At 45.6% G+C, this 20,157-nt stretch overlaps 1 long non-coding RNA gene across 2 annotated transcripts; it reads right to left on the bottom strand.

The window, feature by feature from the left end:
* Positions 1-6,993: 6,993 nt before the first annotated feature.
* LOC117887220 lies at positions 6,994-19,146 on the bottom strand. 2 transcript variants are annotated; one of them, XR_004648133.1, is made up of 3 exons: positions 19,103-19,146; positions 13,854-13,937; positions 6,994-7,210 (listed from the first exon to the last, which is right to left on the bottom strand). It is a non-coding gene; the product is annotated as an uncharacterized LOC117887220 (long non-coding RNA). The 2 variants fall into 2 exon arrangements; XR_004648132.1 differs by having other exon boundaries at positions 6,996-7,038.
* Positions 19,147-20,157: the final 1,011 nt, after the last annotated feature.

The following is a 20,157-nucleotide window of genomic DNA, read 5'->3' as shown; positions in this document are numbered from 1 at the left end:
CAAACCACTACCCCCCCTGTACCAGATCAAAAAAACCCTGTACCCCCCCAACTGCTATCAGTACCCCCCGGTCCCAAACAAACCCACACCCCCCCCCACCAGACCAACCAACCCTGCTGTACACCCGCAACTGCTATCAGTACCCCCCCCATACCCAAACAAACCACAAACCCCCCTGTACCAGACCAACCAACTAGTATTCCAGGCAGCAGGAAGTCCATGGAGAGATAGAAGAGAGTAGGCTAGGCACTGCTGCAGGGCATGCAAGAAGCACATGCAGAAATCCGACACTCAGCAGGAACAAAAAATGGTTACTAACCTTTTTGTAACTGTTGTTCTTCCAGATGTGTTGCTCATGTCCATCAGTCTGGCAGCCAGAAGATTTTTCCCCTAGCAGTATCTGTCGGGTCGGCCTGGGCTCCCCCGGGGTCGTGCATTCATGGTGCTCAATATAGGGCCCTGCCAACCCGCCACCCGCTCAGTTTCTTCTTGCCAGCAACTCTGAAAGAGGGGTAGAAGGGTTGGTATTGGAATGGGCATGAGCAACACATCTCGAAGAACAACAGTTACAAAAAGGTTAGTAACCATTTTTTTTCTTTTTCGAGTGATTGCTCATGTCAATTCCAATTTGGTGATTCCCAAGCCTAAATTCTGGAGGTGGGGTTGAAGCTTAAATGTCCGCTGACTGGAGCACCACTCTATCAAAGGCTGCATCATCTCTGGCCTGACTGTAACGATGCTGACTCTGGCGGGACAAAACTGAGAGTATCAATTCAGGACAAATTGCTTAGAGCAGGGCAGTTACAGCCCAAAGCTGGGTGTTCTTTATTATTAAGGCAAACCAAACCAGCCAAACAGAGAAGACTTTGGTTTTACCCCACTAGCTAACCATAAGTCACACAAGCAATTCCCTTAGACACTCCAGTTTCCCAGTATTACCACCAGCACCACTCCTTATGGGGATGACTGGTTATGAAAACCAATACCCCAGTAAAAGAAAAACAGTTCTCCTGATCCCAAAGGACCAAGCCACTCCAGGCTTGTATTAAACTCACAAGGTTACTTTTCTCTGACCTTGGATGGGTAGATGCTGCCACCACCCAAGTGCAAAAATCCCCACAGAAGCTTCCACCCAGCTGTTAAACTTATTGGGCCACCCCAACCATTTCACCAGTAGCTGCTTTTTCTCCCTTTTCCTTTCTTCGTTAGAACTTTCTCAGTCCTGTAAATCCTGTCTCGTTTGGGGTTTACCTTTTGTAATTCTTCAGGGTAAAAAGATCCAGTAACTGTCTCACCCTCGTAATCTTTTAATCAGTATACAGGTCTCTGGCCCCTGGTTAAGGCTTCATCCACTATGAATATCTCATCAGTAAACATTTGTTCAGAATCTTTTTCAAAAGCTTCTTTGGTTTTAGATAGTCTCACATGGTCACCTTTTCTAAAAGGGGCAACAAGCAGTTTTATTTTAAAACTGTCTCTGTAAACCATTTTCCAAATCTTCAGAGAATTCAAAGGGTTAACATAAGCAGGTCTGGTACATATAGTTCTGTGAAAGCTCTGGTTGTAGCTCTTTATAAAGTCAGATAACACGTCGATGTAGCAAAAAGTGTTATGGGCTGTAAAATATCTCCACGTCCTAGATTTTAAAGTTCTGTTAAATCGCTCCACAACCCCTGCTTTGACTTCATTATTAGTAATAAAATGGTGAATGCCATGCCGCTTTAACAATCTATTTAAAGTTTTGTTTAAAAATTCTTTCCCCCAATCAGATTGTCATTTTTGAGGCACTCGACCTTCACTGAAAATACCTTTAAGGCCTTGGCTACCTCACCGCCAGTCTTGTCTTTTAGGACTAAGGCACAGGAATATTTGGATAGAATGTCTGTCACTGTTAAGATGTACTTAAAACCACTGTTATGTTTGGAGAACCGGTGCATATCCACCAAATCTGCCTGCCATTGCCTGCCATTGCGCATCCACATCTGAAACAATGGTCTTGTTTCTTTTAAAACATATTCAAACTGGTTTGTGTAAAGCGTAAGCATCCTGGTCTGAAAGCCAAGCTGTTACTTGTCTTCTATTCAAAGTTTTACTATACTTTTTGGCTGCTTGAAAAAGAGGTTCACACTGCCGAAGCACCCAACTTCCCTGGGGGTGTAATATATTTTCTTTAACAGACCTGACTGTTACTTGTACCCTCCTTTACTAACACAAGTATGGAGGGGACACATTCACAAATTTAAACAAGTTTTATTTATCAACTGATTTAACACACCCTTTTGCAGCCACCTGTGAAAATGGATGCCATGACCCCTACCATTAGGGAGTCTGAGCTGGTTCATTCTTACATTTTGTCCTTTTCCAGATTTTCCTCCTGAGATCTGTGTCTCAGACACAAGCAAAAACAGCTGATGCATAATAGATTTACTCCCACAGGGCTATCAATGTATAAGTTCTCAAAGGCCTCTAGAAAGGCATCATCGAGCTGTCAAGAGATTTTCAGAAAAGAAACAGTGTAAGCCCCCACTGCTTGTTTTTAAATTTATGCGACCCTAGGTCAGCTCCTAACCCCATTACACCCCATCCTTGACCGTCACTTCTTAATCATTCATTTACCTGAGCGACATCTTTTCTGTTCACCTTGTCCACCGGTGACTCTCATGGGCTGTGGTCATGTTCCTCCATAGGGGTGGACAATGAAAGGCTGTTACACTCATCAGGCTGCCTCACGAGTGCTTGGGCTTCGGGATCGGGTTCCAGTGTATCCATCAATGGCTGGGCCAAAGGGCTGCCCATGGCTGCTCCCTCCTCCTCTTCAGAACTGTTGCTGATGCAGTGCTTCCTCCACGGGTGGTTGAAGGCCCTCAGAGCTAAAACAAAGTCTGAAGTTCTCACAGGGATGGTGAAGGAGTCCATGTTCTCTCTCAGTGTTTCCATGATTTCTAAAACATGTGTTTTTGTAATGCAATGGCCTCTTCCGCGTGGTTCTGGGACTTCTAGGGGTGGTGCTGCACTCTGATTGGTAGAGAGTGGTAGAGCTGCAAGAAGAGTCTCAGGAAATGTGATGATTCTTGGAGGACAGATTGCTGTGGAACATAGCGAGAACCAATACAAGGTTGTTGGTTGCATTCACAGAGCAGCTGCAGATGGTGGAGCACTGGTTCTGGGCCCGAGAAATGAGCACTGATTGGTGGGATTGAGTGGTAATGTGAAAGTTACTAGTGACCCCCCTTAACAGCTAGTAGCCGTTATGTCAGCCAGCGGCCATGAGGGGGAAGCAGACACCTTAAGTACACAGTAGCCTGAACTTTTCGACTGTCTTTTCTTTCAAGGCCTTAAGGTAGATGGAGCTGGTCCCAAGCCGGTTTTCACTGACCAAATAGCAAAAGCACGGGTCTGGCAACCACCAAATCAAGTGTTAACACGGCAAGGGCCTTTGTCTGAATGTGTATAAAGGATCTGTAAAATTTGTGTAAGACAGAGTTTTTGTACCAAGATGCAAAGCTCTCCTTTCTTCTGCAGAATAAAGCAACTCTTCCTTATCCCCGTCTGGCTGTTATTGGCTCTCAGCTAGGTGGACCCGATATTTCGGTGACAGTAAAATGCCAATTTGGGATGAGAAGCAGTGGCTGCAGAGCTTTTGGATGTGCAAAGCCATATTCCTATATTTGTGCACTGATCTCGCACAGAGACCTCCAGCACAGAGACATGAAAATGATAGCCACATTGACAGTGAATAAACTAGTGCTGATCACGCTATGGAAATTTGCAACACCAGATTGCTACTGGTCAGTTGGGAATCAATTTGGAGAAGGGAAATCCATCACAGAGGGCCATTTTTTGCAAGTGTTCAGGGCCATTAATCACCTTCTGCTATCCAGGACTGTGACTCTCGGCCATGTGCAGTACCCAGTGGATGGATTTGCAGCAATGGGGTTTCCAAACTTCTGGGAAGTGATAGATGGCACGCATATCCCTCTTTTGGCACCAGACCACTTTGTCACAGAGTACATCAACAGAAAGGGTTACTTTTCTATGGTTATGCAAGTTCTGGTGGATCATTTCACCGACATCAGGGTGAGCTGGTCAGGGTAGGTGAATGATGTTCACATCTTTAAGAACACAGGACTGTTCAGAAAGATGCAAGCAGGGACTTTCTTTCCTTACTGGTGGATTACCATTGGTGTTGTTGAAATGCCAATAGTGATTCTGGAGAACCCACGCTACTCCTTGTTCCCTTGGCTCATGATGCCGTATATCTTGACAGACCAAGGAATTATGCAACTATGGCTCAGCAAGCGCAGAATGACAGTTGAAATTGGTTTTGGTCATTTGAAAGGATGCTGGTGTTGTTTACTCACAAGATTGGACCTCAATGATGAAAATATCCCAATGGTTATAGCTGCTGGCTGTGTTCTGTCTAATATCTGTGATGAAAAGGGGGAAAAGTTTCTTCCAGAGTGGAGGGAAAAGTTGTCACAATCATCTGCTGAATCTGAACAGCCAGATAGAAGGGCTATTCAGAAAGCACAATGGCTCAGGGAGACTTTGAAAATCCATTTTAATAGTGAGCCACAGTAGTGTGTGTTGTAATGTGGTCTACCTGAGCCTGCTCTTCTGCAGCCTGGTAGGAATTATGTGGTGATTGTTGTACATGTAGGGATATAACATTGTCAATGCACCTATTCATTTTGCTTATGAATGATCTTATGAGTTGTGTGACACTGTGAAGTTTTCTTCGTATGGCTGAAGTAGATGTAGAGCAACAACTATAATTTTACATTCAGGTGGTTAAGCCAGATAATTGCATCTGGAGTAGGTAATTGGTCATGTTCAGAACTGCTGAGCACCACCCAGCACATGTTGTGAACTAATAAAGATAAATGATGTTCCAAATAATATAATTTGATTCTGCAAGAAAACTTGGGCAATTTAAAAACATAAACATTTAAAACAATAAAATGTAATAAATTAAGAGAACAGAACTTTTGAAAGGGACCCTCATATCCATTTCAGCTACACATATATTGACCTGTGAAAGCCATGATTGGTGTATGTGAAGCTGTGATTGTCTTCAATGTCTCTGACTTGGCATGGTAGGGCTAGTACACCAACTCCCGATGCCATGTGGAATGTTGGGGGGTGGGGGAGAGGGAGGTCCCGATATTGAGTTCTCAATGGGCTGTAGAAGGAGATGAGCCTGGGATTGTTGAACCTGCAGGTCCATCATAGTCTGCAGCATCTGAATTGGCTGCCTGAGAAGCCCCATTATGTCCTGATGCATCTCCCTCTCCTTTTCCTGCACCTGTCTCCTCTCCACTCTATCCTTCTCCAGCCTCTCCGCAATGTTCATCCTCCTGGTCCTGTGTTCACTGTCCAATGCAGTGTAGGCTTGTAGGATCTCCTGGAACATGTCTTCCTGAGTCCTCTTCTTTCTTCTCATCTAGCTCAGTCATTCCAGTGTGGAGGGGGAGACCCTGAAAGCCACAATGGCAGCAGCAGCAGATAAAACACCCAGAAGTACTATTCTTAAGGATATGATTTAGTCATGGAGGTCATGGATTCCATGACTTTGATAGACCTCCTTGACTTCTCCAGCCCCAGCCCCAGGGGCGGCAGAACTTGCGCTGTCAGCCGCAGCCCCCAGGGCAGCAGGGCTCAGGCTTTCAGCCACCTGCAGCAGCAGGGTGGTGTGACTCACCCTCAGCCCTGTGGAGCAGGAGTTGGGCTTTTAGCCCTCTCCCATAGCAGTGGAGTTCACACTGTCAGCTCCTCCTCCTTCACCCCATGGTGGCAGGGCTCATGCTGTCAGCCTCGGGAGGCATGACTCCAGCTTCTGCCCCTTCACACTCACATGTCCATACCTTGATTTTGTACATTTTTACCATGACTCCCCTAGCGCTCCTAAAGTTGTAAGCACTATATTCTCACTTCTGCTTGGGATTGCTTGTGCATGGCATCAGTCATTCCTTTGTCTAGGTCAGGTGAGGCTTAGGCACTGCCAGCCAAACGTATTTTAAGATAATATTTTCAGCATACATTTATAATTCTTTATACATCACCTGTACATACATCACACAATTATATTAATGACCAGAGTGTTACCAGTTTGCATATGATACCTTATATGACACATTTTAAATCAGTGGTTCTCAAACTTCTGTACTGGTGACCCCTTTCACATAGCAAGCCTCTGAGTGCGCCCCCCTTATAAATTAAAAACACTTTGTTATATATTTAACACCATTATAAATGCTGGAGGCAAAGCAGGATTTGGAGTGGAGGCTGACAGCTTGTGACCCCCCATGTAATAACCTCACGACCCACTGAGGGGTCCCAACCCCTAGTTTGAGAACCCCTGTTTTAGATACAAATTACAACAACAATGCGTTGGGGAAATGAGTGTGTCAGGCCCGATGAGAGGAATGGGCTGGCATGCCCTCTGACAGCTGGCATTGAGCGACTCCCTGGGTCACAAAGGGGTAGTGCAGCAGGGCTCTGTATTGCTTGTTGTGCTGGCACAGCATATTTATGCAAGTTTTCAACTGTAGAATCTTGGCTCACCTCTCTGCCGATATTTATTTACTTTTAGAAAAAGACCAAAACTTAAGATTCTAACATTGTGGAGGTATTAACTATTTAAAAACAAAACTGAAGGACACTGAAGGACACACCGTGTAGAGGTCAGGCATAGGAGTTTATTACACACAGTGCTGGCGGAGTGTCACCTTGCTTATTAGGCTCAGAGACACTGTCAATCAATGTATTATAATAGAATATATAGATTTTCCATGGGCGGGGGAAAGTGACGGGGTAGGCAGTTCCACACCCCGGGATAGGTTTTGCAGCAAGACAAGATAGCACATTAGCCAATGGTTAAAAGGTTACATAATGTCTCCGCCCATGGTCCCAAGTTAGCAAGTTAACATTTAATTAATACTTTGATAAAATGTTATTAGTATAAAATACATATGTTGAATTCTGATTTGGGGTCCATAGGAATGAAGCAACTCCTCTGATTGTCCAACAGGTACATTCCTAGGGGTTAAAGCAAAGAAACAGTGAAAGGATATGATAATACAGATTGTCTTCTGTGTGTCTCAAGGCAGGGCATTGGTCCCTGGGAAGGGAGGTGGAAAGATGCCATATCTTATACTGACGTGCCAATTTTTCATAAACTCAAGGTTGGATCTGTGGGAAGACTGTTTCCCTACAGGAGAAACACAATAGGAACAGGGATCCTTTGTTCAATTTGAAACATTGGATGAAACATTATTCAGTTATTGCTTCAACATCTGGCATTTCTACTGACCAAGCATATCTTAGCAAAGGCAATGTTATCTTGTTTACCTCAGCTTTCTCTTAGCTGATCACTATTGCTAGGCCTCTGGTCTCTTAACCAAACTCTGGACTTTGGGTCTGGAAAAGAGCTAGCACAATCCATATACCAGGTTCTTATATAAAATGCACATGGATTTTAACTCTTCAAAAACAAAACATATTATAATGTTTATTTCGCTTACTTCATAAGGGATTACTATAAAAATGTCATAGGAAATATCCAAATGATGAGCAGGGGATAAGCAGGGATGCCAGGAGCTCTGTGCATACAGATCAGTTTCCCCATGTGGGTTGAGTAATGGTTGCTGCGCCCTCCAGGCTCAGGTAGGTGTAGTCCTTGATACCCTGGAACCACTGGGTGCCGGTGGCGAAGGTGACCATGCAGGATGGCATAGCCCAGCCTAGCCCGGTACACACACAGCCACAAAAGGAGACGTTGCTTCCACTGTGCCACCTAGGGACTGAGTGCATGACAGGGACCTGCAGCAGCTACCCCACAGCAGGAAACCCCTGAACACACCCCTTTCTGCACATAGCCCCTAGCTATCCCCTGCTGCACCCTGAGCAATTTTCAAACATTTTAAGCAGAGCCCTCCACTTTGAGCTATAATTTTTGATTGCACCCTCCCTGACCAAAAAAAGCAGACAGGCTGGGTGGCCTGCTGAGGCAAGTCAAGGGGTGGGGGTGGAGTTGGTACTCCCTCCCGGGGCCCCGCAATACAGAGCTGGCCTGAGCCTTGCCAGGCCCTGCCTCCCCAAATATAGAAGTCAAACTATGCCTATGCCTAATGGCTGCTCATTATTCAGAGGGGACAGCTGGGACCAGGCAGATTATCAGGGGAGCTGTGTCTTCAACATCATCTATTGCATCAGTACAAAAATAAGGGTGGAGTGAGAAGGTGTCAGTGAAAGTGAAGAGATGGGACCTGTCAGTCACATTGTAAAATAACACCTCGCCTGCCTCATAGTCCAGGAAAATCCCCACCCGCATGGGCCTGACACTCACGGGGATGAGGTTGGAGGGGAGGTGTCAGCTTCATATTCCCTATCCTACAGCCACACTGTCCAGTATCCATTTTTAGTGGATAGGTAATTTGGCCTTTTTCTACTCCCAGCTTCACTGCAAACCCCCAGAATCCATTTTGTTTTGTCTCCCACCTCCACCTCCCAGTAACACCTCCCACCCATGAATCCCTCAATGCCCAAGACAATGGGATAAGCATCAAATCTCTCAGGATTGTTGGGCAGATCCTGTTGTGTGTCTCCATGTCTCACACTTTTCCGATCCTCAGACGGGACGAGTTTGGGATGAGCCGTGTTTGGATCCAGAGTCACGTCCACTGGGGATAGAGTCACAAAGTCATTGCTGGGGACAGGGGCTGGTCATTGGGATCAAAGGGAAATTAACCTGTATGACGGGTTGGATCACAGAAACCCCCTTGGGAGCTGCCACCCGATGTGCAAAGACTACTCCAGCTTCTGTTTTCCCTGCCAGCTCAGGACTCCAGTACCCTGTCTTGCTGAGCCAGACACTCCCGTCTGGCTCCAGACACAGACCCAGGGTCTGAATCACTTGTCCCGAAGCTGCAAGTTTACCTGAAAACAGCTCACAGTAGTGTGCTTGTCTTTAGCACTCAGATGCCCAACTCCCAATGGGGTCTAAACCCAGATAAATTCGTTTTACCCTGCATAAGGCTTATGCAGGGCAAACTCATAAATTGTTCACCCTCTATAACACTGATAGAGAGATATGCACAGTTGTTTGCTCCCCCAGGTATTAATACATACTCTGAGTAAATTACTAAATAAAAAGTGATTTTATTAAATACAGACAGTAGGATTTAAGTGGTTCCAAGTAGTAACAGACAGAACATAGTAAGTCACCAAGCAAAATAAAATAAAATGCGCAAATCTATGCCTAATCAAACTGAATACAGATAATCTCACCCTCAGAGATGCTTCAGGAAGTTTTTTCTCAGACTGGACACCTTCCAGGCCTGGGCACAATTCTTTTCCCTGGTACAGCTCTTAATGCAGCTCAGGTGATAGGGGATTCTTCATGATGGCTCCTCTCTCCCCTTTGTTCTGTTCCATCCCTTTATATATCTTTTGCATAAGGCGGGAACCCTTTGTCCCTCTGGGTTTCCACCCCCCTCCCTCACTGGAAAAGCACCAGATTAAAAATGGATTCCAGTTCAGGTGACATAATCACATGTCACTGCAAGACTTCATTACTCACTTGCCAGCACACACATATACAAGGAAGACTCACAGGTAAATACAGCCATCTGCAGACAATGGGAGTCATCAAGATTCCAAACCATCCTTAATGGCCCACACTTTACATAATTACAATAGGCCCTCAGAGTTATGTTTTATATTTCTAGTTTTAGATACAAGAGTGGTACATTTCTACAAATAGGGTGATCACACTCAGTAGATTATGAGCTTTGTAATGATACCTTACAAGAGACCTTTTGCATGAAGCATATCCCAGTTACATTATATTCACTTATATTTTTATAAAACCATATAGACTGCACAACGTCACAACCTGCACCCCTGTTAATTGCTGTGTTGTGAGGCTGTTGCTCTTTAAGGGGAGTCAGGGACCCTTCTAACTGTGAAGAGAGAAGGGGCAGTTGGGGGGGCAGGGGAAGGGCAGGAGATGGTGGGGATGGGCAGGTGTCAGTAGAGGGGCAAGGGAAAGCAGGCCCCAGAGAGGGCAAGAGGGAGTCGGGACAGCAGAGTGAGGGGTGGGATGACAGGCTGATGCTGGGAGAGCAAAGGGGATGGGAGAAGAATGTGTAAGGAGGGGCAGGGAGTGAGAGGAGGACAGGCACTGGAGTGCTGGGGAGGGTTGGGCACTGGCACTAATAGGTGAGGGTCAGGTGTTGGCAGGGCCAAGGGGGTGTTAGTTAAACCCTGTTTAATCTTGCCAAATTATTAACACCAATACATATACAAAGTTGAGTTTAAGTTTTCATAGATTCATAGATTCATAGATTATAGGACTGGAAGGGACCTCGAGAGGTCATCGAGTCCAGTCCCCTGCCCGCATGGCAGGACCAAATACTGTCTAGACCATCCCTGATAGACATTTATCTAACCTACTCTTAAATATCTCCAGAGACGGAGATTCCACAACCTCCCTAGGCAATTTGTTCCAGTGTTTAACCACCCTGACCATTAGGAACTTTTTCCTAATGTCCAACCTAGACCTCCCTTGCTGCAGTTTAAACCCATTGTTTCTGGTTCTATCCTTAGAGGCTAAGGTGAACAAGTTCTCTCCCTCCTCCTTATGACACCCTTTTAGATACCTGAAAACTGCTATCATGTCCCCTCTCAGTCTTCTCTTTTCCAAACTAAACAAACCCAATTCTTTCAGCCTTCCTTCATAGGTCATGTTCTCAAGACCTTTAATCATTCTTGTTGCTCTTCTTTGGACCCTTTCCAATTTCTCCACATCTTTTTTTAAAATGTGGCGCCCCGAACTGGACACAATACTCCAGCTGAGGCCTAACCAGAGCAGAGTAGAGCGGAAGAATGACTTCTCGTGTCTTGCTCACAACACACCTGTTAATACATCCCAGAATCATGTTTGCTTTTTTTGCAACAGCATCACACTGTTGACTCATATTTAGCTTGTGGTCCACTATAACCCCTAGATCCCTTTCTGCCGTACTCCTTCCTAGACAGTCTTTTCCCATTCTGTATGTGTGAAATTGATTTTTCCTTCCTAAGTGGAGCACTTTGCATTTGTCTTTGTTAAACTTCATCCTGTTTAACTCAGACCATTTCTCCAATTTGTCCAGATCATTTTGAATTATGACCCTGTCCTCCAAAGTAGTTGCAATCCCTCCCAGTTTGGTATCATCCGCAAACTTAATAAGCGTACTTTCTATGCCAATATCTAAGTCGTTGATGAAGATATTGAACAGAGCTGGTCCCAAAACAGACCCCTGCGGTACCCCACTCGTTACGCCTTTCCAGCAGGATTGGGAACCATTAATAACAACTCTCTGAGTACGGTTATCCAGCCAGTTATGCACCCACCTTATAGTAGCCCCATCTAAATTGTATTTGCCTAGTTTATCGATGAGAATATCATGCGAGACCGTATCAAATGCCTTACTAAAGTCTAGGTATACCACATCCACCGCTTCACCCTTATCCACAAGGCTTGTTATCCTATCAAAGAAAGCTATCAGATTGGTTTGACATGATTTGTTCTTCACAAATCCATGCTGGCTGTTCCCTATCACCTTACCACCTTCCAAGTGTTTGCAGATGATTTCCTTAATTACTTGCTCGATTATCTTCCCTGGCACAGAAGTTAAACTAACTGGTCTGTAGTTTCCTGGGTTGTTTTTATTTCCCTTTTTATAGATGGGCACTATATTTGCCCTTTTCCAGTCTTCTGGAATCTCTCCCGTCTCCCATGACTTTCCAAAGATAATAGCTAGAGGCTCAGATACCTCCTCTATTAGCTCCTTGAGTATTCTAGGATGCATTTCATCAGGCCCGGGTGACTTGCAGGCATCTAACTTTTCTAAGTGATTTTTAACTTGTTCTTTTTTTATTTTATCCGCTAAACCTACCCCCTTCCCATTAGTATTCACTATGTTAGGCATTCCTTCAGACTTCTCGGTGAAGACCGAAACAAAGAAGTCATTAAGCATCTCTGCCATTTCCAAGTTTCCTGTTACTGTTTCTCCCTCTTCACTAAGCAGTGGGCCTACCCTGTCTTTGGTCTTCCTCTTGCTTCTAATGTATTGATAAAAAGTCTTCTTGTTTCCTTTTATTCCCGTAGCTAGTTTGAGCTCATTTTGTGCTTTTGCCTTTCTAATCTTGCCCCTGCATTCCTGTGTTGTTTGCCTATATTCATCCTTTGTAATCTGTCCTAGTTTCCATTTTTTATATGACTCCTTTTTATTTTTTAGATCATGCAAGATCTCGTGGTTAAGCCAAGGTGGTCTTTTGCCACATTTTCTATCTTTCCTAACCAGTGGAATAGCTTGCTTTTGGGCCCTTAATAGTGTCCCTTTGAAAAACTGCCAACTCTCCTCAGTTGTTTTTCCCTTCAGTCTTGATTCCCATGGGACCTTACCTATCAGCTCTCTGAGCTTCCCAAAATCTGCCTTCCTGAAATCCATTGTCTCTATTTTGCTGTTCTCCCTTCTACCCTTCCTTAGAATTGCAAACTCTATGATTTCATGATCACTTTCACCCAGGCTGCCTTCTACTCTCACATTCTCAACGAGTTCCTCCCTATTTGTTAAAATCAAGTCTAGAACAGCTTCCCCCCTAATAGCTTTTTCAACCTTCTGAAATAAAAAGTTGTCTCCAATGCAGTCCAAGAATTTGTTGGATAGTCTGTGCCCCGCTGTGTTATTTTCCCAACATATATCCGGATAGTTGAAGTCCCCCATCACCACCAAATCTTGGGCTTTGGATGATTTTGTTATTTGCTTGAAAAAAGCCTCATCCACCTCTTCCACCTGGTTAGGTGGCCTGTAGTAGACTCCTAGCATGACATCTCCCTTGTTTTTTGCCCCTTTTAGCCTAACCCAGAGACTCTCAACACTTCCGTCTCCTATGCCATCTCTACCTCAGTCCAAGTGTGTACATTTTTAATATATAAGGCAACACCTCCTCCCCTTTTCCCCTGTCTATCCTTCCTGAGCAAGCTGTACCCATCCACACCAATATTCCAATCATGTGTATTATCCCACCAAGTTTCAGTGATGCCAACAATGTCATAGTTGTATTTATTTATTAGCACTTCCAGTTCTTCCTGCTTATTCCCCATACTTCTCGCATTTGTATATAGGCATCTAAGATACTGGTTTGATCTTTCCTCCCAGTTTTGTCCTGACTCTCCTTTCTCTCTGCCAATATAGCCCACACTCCCTCTCGTTTCCGACCCATCTCCCCGGTCTCCATGTTCCCCACTTACCTGTGGGCTTTGCTCACCTGTCCCCGTCGAACCTAGTTTAAAGCCCTCCTCACTAGGTTAGCCAGTCTGTGCCCGAATAGGGTCTTTCCTCTCCTCGAAAGGTGAACGCCATCTCTGCCTAGCAGTCCTTCCTCGGCAGAAATGGCGTTCTGTGTATTAGGAGGCCATTTTGATTTGGAAAAGGACAAGGTAACCTCCATGTTGTGTTAGGTTCGTGTTCCCCTACGCCAAGAAAAGGCGGGAAAGTGGAGAAGCGGGAACCTGTGGTTGCTAAGCAATGGGTCCCTATAAAGCCAGATGAGGGGAGGGGCCAAGGGCTCTCGAGTTGTTGGGGGCTCAAGTGTCCAATGCTCTCTCTCTGTGGTGTGGTACACTCTTCCACACTGGTTACTGGCCTGCAGTAGCCACTCAGTAAACGTTCTGGGTTGATTTGTTATTTTCTTTTAGGGAAGCAGACCTGCATGCGCGGACTCAGTCCGATTAGTCAGCTCAGACTTCCACTCATAGATGACGCAAAGTGGGATAGGGTGGGGTTGAAGATAGGGTCACCTACCTGTCCTTGGTGCCTGTGATCCACCGCTGGTGTCCACCGTCGATCTCGTCGATCCAGAGTCTGCAGCCTCTACATCGCTAGTACCTGGAAAAAGGTAGAACAACACCTTTAACGTATTAAGTGTGAATGCATGTGCTTGTTTCTGTTCCAAATCTCCAGAGCTTTAATCCATTCCCCCTTCCCTTCCTTCCCTCTCCTTTAGTAAATAAAATTTGTTGTGGGATCATATTCGTGTGATAGTTTCTTTCTTTCAGCTATGACAGATGGGCTTAAGGGGGAACTCAGTGGGAGGTAAACTGTAAGGCTCCCCGAAATCTTCTAGTCAGATCGGCCCCCTAAAAATCCTTACAGGGGATGAGGGGAGGGTGTTCATAGTTTGGGGCAGAGTGGGTCAGGGAAGGGGTGGGAGCCAGGGGGGTAGAGTACAGGTGAGAGAAGGGGCAGGGTGCCTTGGGGGAAGTGGGAGTTAGGGACGGAGCATGTGGCAGATGGCAGAAAGGGGTCAGGGGAGGGGTGTGCTTCAGGGGACTGATGGAGTAAAGAAAAGAGCAGGATCTAGCAGAGGTGACCTGCTGAGGCAAGTCAAGGGGTGGGGGTGGAGTTGGCGCTCCCTCCCTGGGCCCCGCAATACAGAGCTGGCCTGAGCCTTGCCAGGCCCTGCCTCCCCAAATATATATGTCAAACTATGCCTATGCCTAATGGCTGCTCATTATTCAGAGGGGACATCTGGGACCGGGCAGATTATCAGGGGAGCTGTGTCAGGAGCAGGGCAGATGGAAGGTGAGGGGATGGGTGAGTGGCAGAGCATGGACAAGGGGAGGGGCAGCCGCTGAGGAGCAAGGGAAGGTGTGATCTCCAGGGGGATGGGGGGGAAAGGACTTGTGGGACCCAGGGGACAATGGGGGGTGAGCAGAGGGGCAGGCAACAGTGGGGCAGAGGGGGAGTGAGAGGAGGGACAGGAGCCAGGAGACTGGGTGGGAGAATAGAGGCAGGGGACAGAGGTTGTGAGGGGAGGGGTGTGTTGTATCAACCAGGCAAGGTATTAAGAAACTTCAACAGAACTTTATTTACGGTGGAAATCTCTTTTCCAAGCTATAGCTGCACATTCTGTAACTCTCCCAGCCTCCTCAACTCCTCCCCCTCCTTCCTGTTTCCTGTTCTTTCAGACTCCCAACAGCCAGTGCTCCCAGTTCTAATAATCACATGCAGCATCTAAACACGACATTCCCTCCTCTCTTAAGAAACTTTCCAAATTAAAATAAACATTGTTGTTCTAACCACAGGAACAAATATGAAACAAGACACTATACTGTTGGCAAGAATATTACACAAAAAACACTGTAGATACTACATAACATAGTCTTTAGTTCAGGCAGGTGGTCGTCTGAATCTGACAGGCCGTCTCTCAAGCCCCGGTTCCAGTGCTATGTCTTGTTGTGTTGGTTCTACTGTGAAGTCATCCAATGCAGACTGGGTGTTGGCATAATCTCCTCTTGGTGCATAGGCAGGTGCAAGATAAGAAACATTCCATACCCACCCATCAGAAAGTCGATAGGTGTAAAGTCCCTTCTTCTCTATGATTTTAAGAAGAGCTGTGAATTTATGGTCCCCTTTGTGTAAGATTCCAGGTTTTTGTATTCTAACAAAGGAACCGCATTCAAACTTTGGTTCCTTAGCACCCCTCCATTTGTCTGTGAAAGCCTTAGACTTTGCTTGGTTCTGTTCAACTGTCTTTCTCACATCATCCTTGTTTGGGGCATCAGGTCATGCTTTTAACAATCCAGCAATGTTCAGTTTAGTATTCAGCTGTTTCCCATGCAGTAACTCTGCGGGTGATCTTTGCATTGTGGCATGTCATGTAGCCTGGTATGCTTGCAAGAAATCAGTAGTGAAGGGTATCCACAACCGCCCTTCCAGTTTAGCTGTTTGCAAACTCTCTTTCAAACTTCTGTTAAACTGTTTGATTTCCCCATTGGCTTGAGGGTAATATAAGGATGACCTCCTGTGTAAAATGTTCCTCTCTGCTAGAAAAGTTTCAAACTCCAGGGAAGTAAATTGACTACCATTATCTGAAACCAGTTCTTTGGGGTTACCTTCCCGGCTAAAAACTGAAGAGAGGAACTTAATTACTGTAGCAGAAGAAATTTGCGATGTAAACGCTACCTCAAGCCATTTGCTGAAATAGTCTATTAAAGTGATGGCATAATGACAGTCAATTGGAGCAGTATCAAAGGGTCCTACAATGTCAATCGCCACTTTTTCCCATGCAGATTCAGGAAGAGGAACAGGCTGTAATGAAGGGGTACATGTCACTGCTGTCTTGTCATGCATTTGGCAAGTGACACAGGATTTTATGAGTGCTTCAGTTTGAGAGTCCATCCCTGGCCACCAATACAGATCCTGTAGTCGTTGTTTGGTTCTGACAATTCCTTGATGAGTATCGTGTGCCAGGTATATGAGTTTCGACTGTAATTCTTCTGGCACAAGTAGCCTGTGGGTACCTCGTAGCACACAGCTATCGAGCAAAGAAAGTTCATCCCAAACTCTAAAATAAGGCAGCAAAACTGGGTCAAGGTTTTTAGGTTACTGGGCCATCTCTTTGTTAGAAATTCCCGTAATTTTTGTTGAATTGGACACGCTGAACAAGCAGCTTGAAATTGTTCTCTTGTAACTGCAGTAAGAGTGCTTGTAATAAGTGCAACTACTACATCCTCATCCTCCGGTGGACCATCTGGTGAAGGCAAAGGCAGGCGAGAAAGGCAATCAGCTACCACATTTTCATTTCCAGGCTTATATTCCAGTTCATAATTGAAAGAGAGTAGTCTTGCGACCATCTAGCAATATGATATCCTGCTCTTCACAGTTCTTTCGTGGTTAGCAATGTTGTCAAAGGGCTGTGGTCTGTGCACAACTTGAACGTGCGGCCCCACGCGTAAGTTCTCCATTTTTCAGTAGCCCAGACACAAGCAAGTGCTTCTTTTTCAACTGTAGAATATTTTTTCTCAGTATTACTTAGTGTCTTTGAAGCAAACAGTCCTCTCTGTTTTGTCCTCATGAAGTTGTGTGTGGACAGCCCCAAGTCCATAATCAGAAGCATCAGTAGTTACAATTGTGGGCAATGCGGGACTGAATAGTGCAAGTACTGGACTATCCCTTTCGAAACTAGCTTGTGCATCCATTGTCCACACTAAGGTTGAACTTCTCCATAATAATTCTCGTAACGGTTCAATGACAGAAGCATAATTGGGAATGAATTTTGCATACCAGGAGGTAAGACCCAAGAAGGAACGTAAGGTTTGCAAATCTATTGGAGGAGGAGCATTTGAAATTGTCAGGATATGAACTGGATCAGGTTTTAGTCCAGCCTGTGAAACTGTATGCCCCAGAAAGGAGAGTTCAGTTTGTCTAAATTTGCATTTGGACTTGAGGCCTGCTTTGCTGATGCAGTTTAGTACAGACTGCAGGTTTTGGTCATGCTCCTCAGTAGTATTTCCAAACACAATAATAACATCCAAATAGCAATGAAGTACATGTTGATTCTTCAGAATCAATTACATCATTTTTTGGAAGGCACTTGGGGCTGATGCGAGACCGTATGGAACACATTTAAAACGAAATAGTCCCTGATGTGTAATAAATGCTATGAGGTCTCTGCTATCTTCATGCAACATAACCTGGTGATATGCGCTCTGCAAATCAAGAGTAGAAAACATCTTTGCTCCACGGAGTTCTGCAAATACTTCTTCTATGTGAGGAAGAGGATGGCTGTCAATCACAATAGCTTTATTTGGCTCCCTTAAGTCCACACAAAGGCGAATGTCTCCACCCTTCTTCTGCGTCACTACTATAGGTGAAACCCATTCCGAGGAATTAATCTCTTCAATAATACCCTTTTGAACAAGTTTTCTAAGTTCCTCTGAAACAGCTTCCCTGACTGAAAATGGTAAGCGCCGTAATTTCTGTCGTACAGGCATCACATTATTCCGCATTTTAACTTTATGCAGAAACCCATAAGCACAGCCGAGTTTCTCCTCAACCTGGAGTTAGGTCCCAGCTGAAACTGGTGTGTGTACCACAAGAGTGCTTTGCTGAGGAAGATCAATTCGTCCATTGACTACCCTGAGATTTAAAGCAGCTAATAAATCTCTGCCAAGGATAGGAGTGCCTTTGTGGACAATGTAGAACTCCGCAGTTACACAGCAATCACCAAAAGTAACTATTGCTGGCAGGCAGCCATGTACTGGAATATGATTTTTCAAATAGCATACCAAGTGAAGTTTGGGTTCAGTAAGAGGCACATCTTTAAAGTAACGCAAATAGATGGAATCAGGTAGTATAGATACTGCTGAGCCAGTGTCCAACATTAGCTGAATAGAGTGTGATTTGCCTGAGGGTATGGCAGAAATATTTACAGTGCACTTTATCTGTTCTGGAATATGTGCAGTAGTGATTTTGTCTACACTCAGCACAATAACATCTGGTATTGTAACTGCATGCACCTGTTGATTGAACTGGCTACTGCGACATACTTTAACAAAATGCCCAATCTTTTTGCAATGATTGCACTGAGCTACTTTTGCTGGACATCCTGTGTAGCTTACAAGATGTTGTGAGGATCCACAGTGAAAGCATGCTTTTACTGTATTTTGCATTTGCTGATTCAGTGGCTTTTCATTAGTTTCCCTTTTGCAATTGTTTGTCTGCAGTGATAGTGAACTTTTCTGCAAAGGAGTCACAGCCTGGACTGGGCCTCCTGTACCCTTGCTCATTATTTTGGCTTCAGCTGTAGCTGACTCAATCTGAGTAGCAATGGTTATTGCTTTTTTCTAGTGTAAGTTGTGGTTCTAGAAGTAAGCGTTCTCTTACACGAAGCACGGTTGTTTTCTCAATGAGCTGCTCTCTAATCATCTCATCTGCCATATTCCCAAAGTCACAAATTACAATCAGACTCCACAAGGAAGCAATATACTGCATTATAGTCTCCCCTGGTTTCTGCTCACGCTGGCGAAATCTGTAGCGATTAGCTACTACATTCACTTTTGGCACAAAAAAGTTCTTTAATGCAGTGAGTGCAGTCTCATATTTATCATCTGCAAGGGGAAAAGTGTAAAATATATGCTGCCCTTCTGCTCCAAGGCAGTGGATTAGCAGAGCACGCTTTCTTACTTCAGAAATCTCTGTAGCACTGATTGCAAGCAGATAAGTCTCAAACATATGGATCCAGACAGTAAAAGCAATTGGAGGCTCACCTGGGTATTGCAGAAAGGGTGCAGGTGGGTTCAGAGGCAGAAGACCCATCCCCGTCGCCAAAATATTGTATCAACCAGGCAAGGTATTAACAAACATCAACAGAACTTTATTTACAGCGGAAATCTCTTTTCCAAGCTGTAGCTGCACACTCTGTAACTCTCCCAGCCTCCTAAACTCCTCCCCCTCTTTCCTGTTTCCTGTCCTTTCAGACTCCCAACAGCCAGAGCTCTCAGTTCTAATAATCACATGCAGCATCTAAACACCACAGGGTGGGTGCCAGGAGTCCAGGGTAGTGGGAATCTGCGTTGCTATTTTCTTGCTAAGAGCAGGTCAGTGCTCTTAGCCCCACACACACTGCCCTAGGGGACACAGCTGGGACTTTCCATGCTGACCAGCCCCACAGGCATCCCCTTTCTTCCAGGCAAACCCCACAGCCAGCCCCTCTTCTCGCCGAGCCCAGTCCCTCCCCAGGACACGGGCAGTGTGTCTGGTCTGGGCTCAGAGGGTGGGGGATGGGCAGTGGGGGATGCTGGAAGGTGTAACTGAGTACTGGGGGGAACAGGAACTGTTGCTAATGAGACCGGGGCAGTGGGGAAGAGAGGGGAGGGGGTATTTCCCCATTTCCTGCCCCCTCCATCTGAGATAAGCTGCACTGGGTGCCAGTCCTAGTTCACATCTGCCAGCACGTTTGCACTAGGTGTTTGCATTGCACCAACATGCCTAAGACATTGCTGTGCCAGGGGCCGTAACCCCTCCCCTCACTGGGGTTATGTAGGGTTACCATACGTCCTCTTTTTCCTGGACATGTCCGGCTTTTCGGCAGTCAAACCCCCGTCCGGGGGGAATTGCCAAAAAGCCGAACATGTCCGGGAAAATGGCGGCTCTGCTCCTCCCCGACTCTTTGGCTCTGTTTAAGAGCTGGGCTGCCTGAACGCTACCGGCTTCGGGCAGCCCCGTGCCTCCAGACCCTGCGCCGCTGGAGCCCGGGAGGGGAAGTGCCCGCCTGGCGGCTGGGGTCCGGAGGCAAGGGGGCTGCCTGAAGCCCATAGTGCTC

This window comes from Trachemys scripta, chromosome 14, assembly GCF_013100865.1.
Source record: "Trachemys scripta elegans isolate TJP31775 chromosome 14, CAS_Tse_1.0, whole genome shotgun sequence".
Taxonomy (NCBI): Eukaryota; Metazoa; Chordata; order Testudines; family Emydidae; genus Trachemys; species Trachemys scripta.
This window is presented reverse-complemented; position numbering and strand designations above follow the sequence as displayed.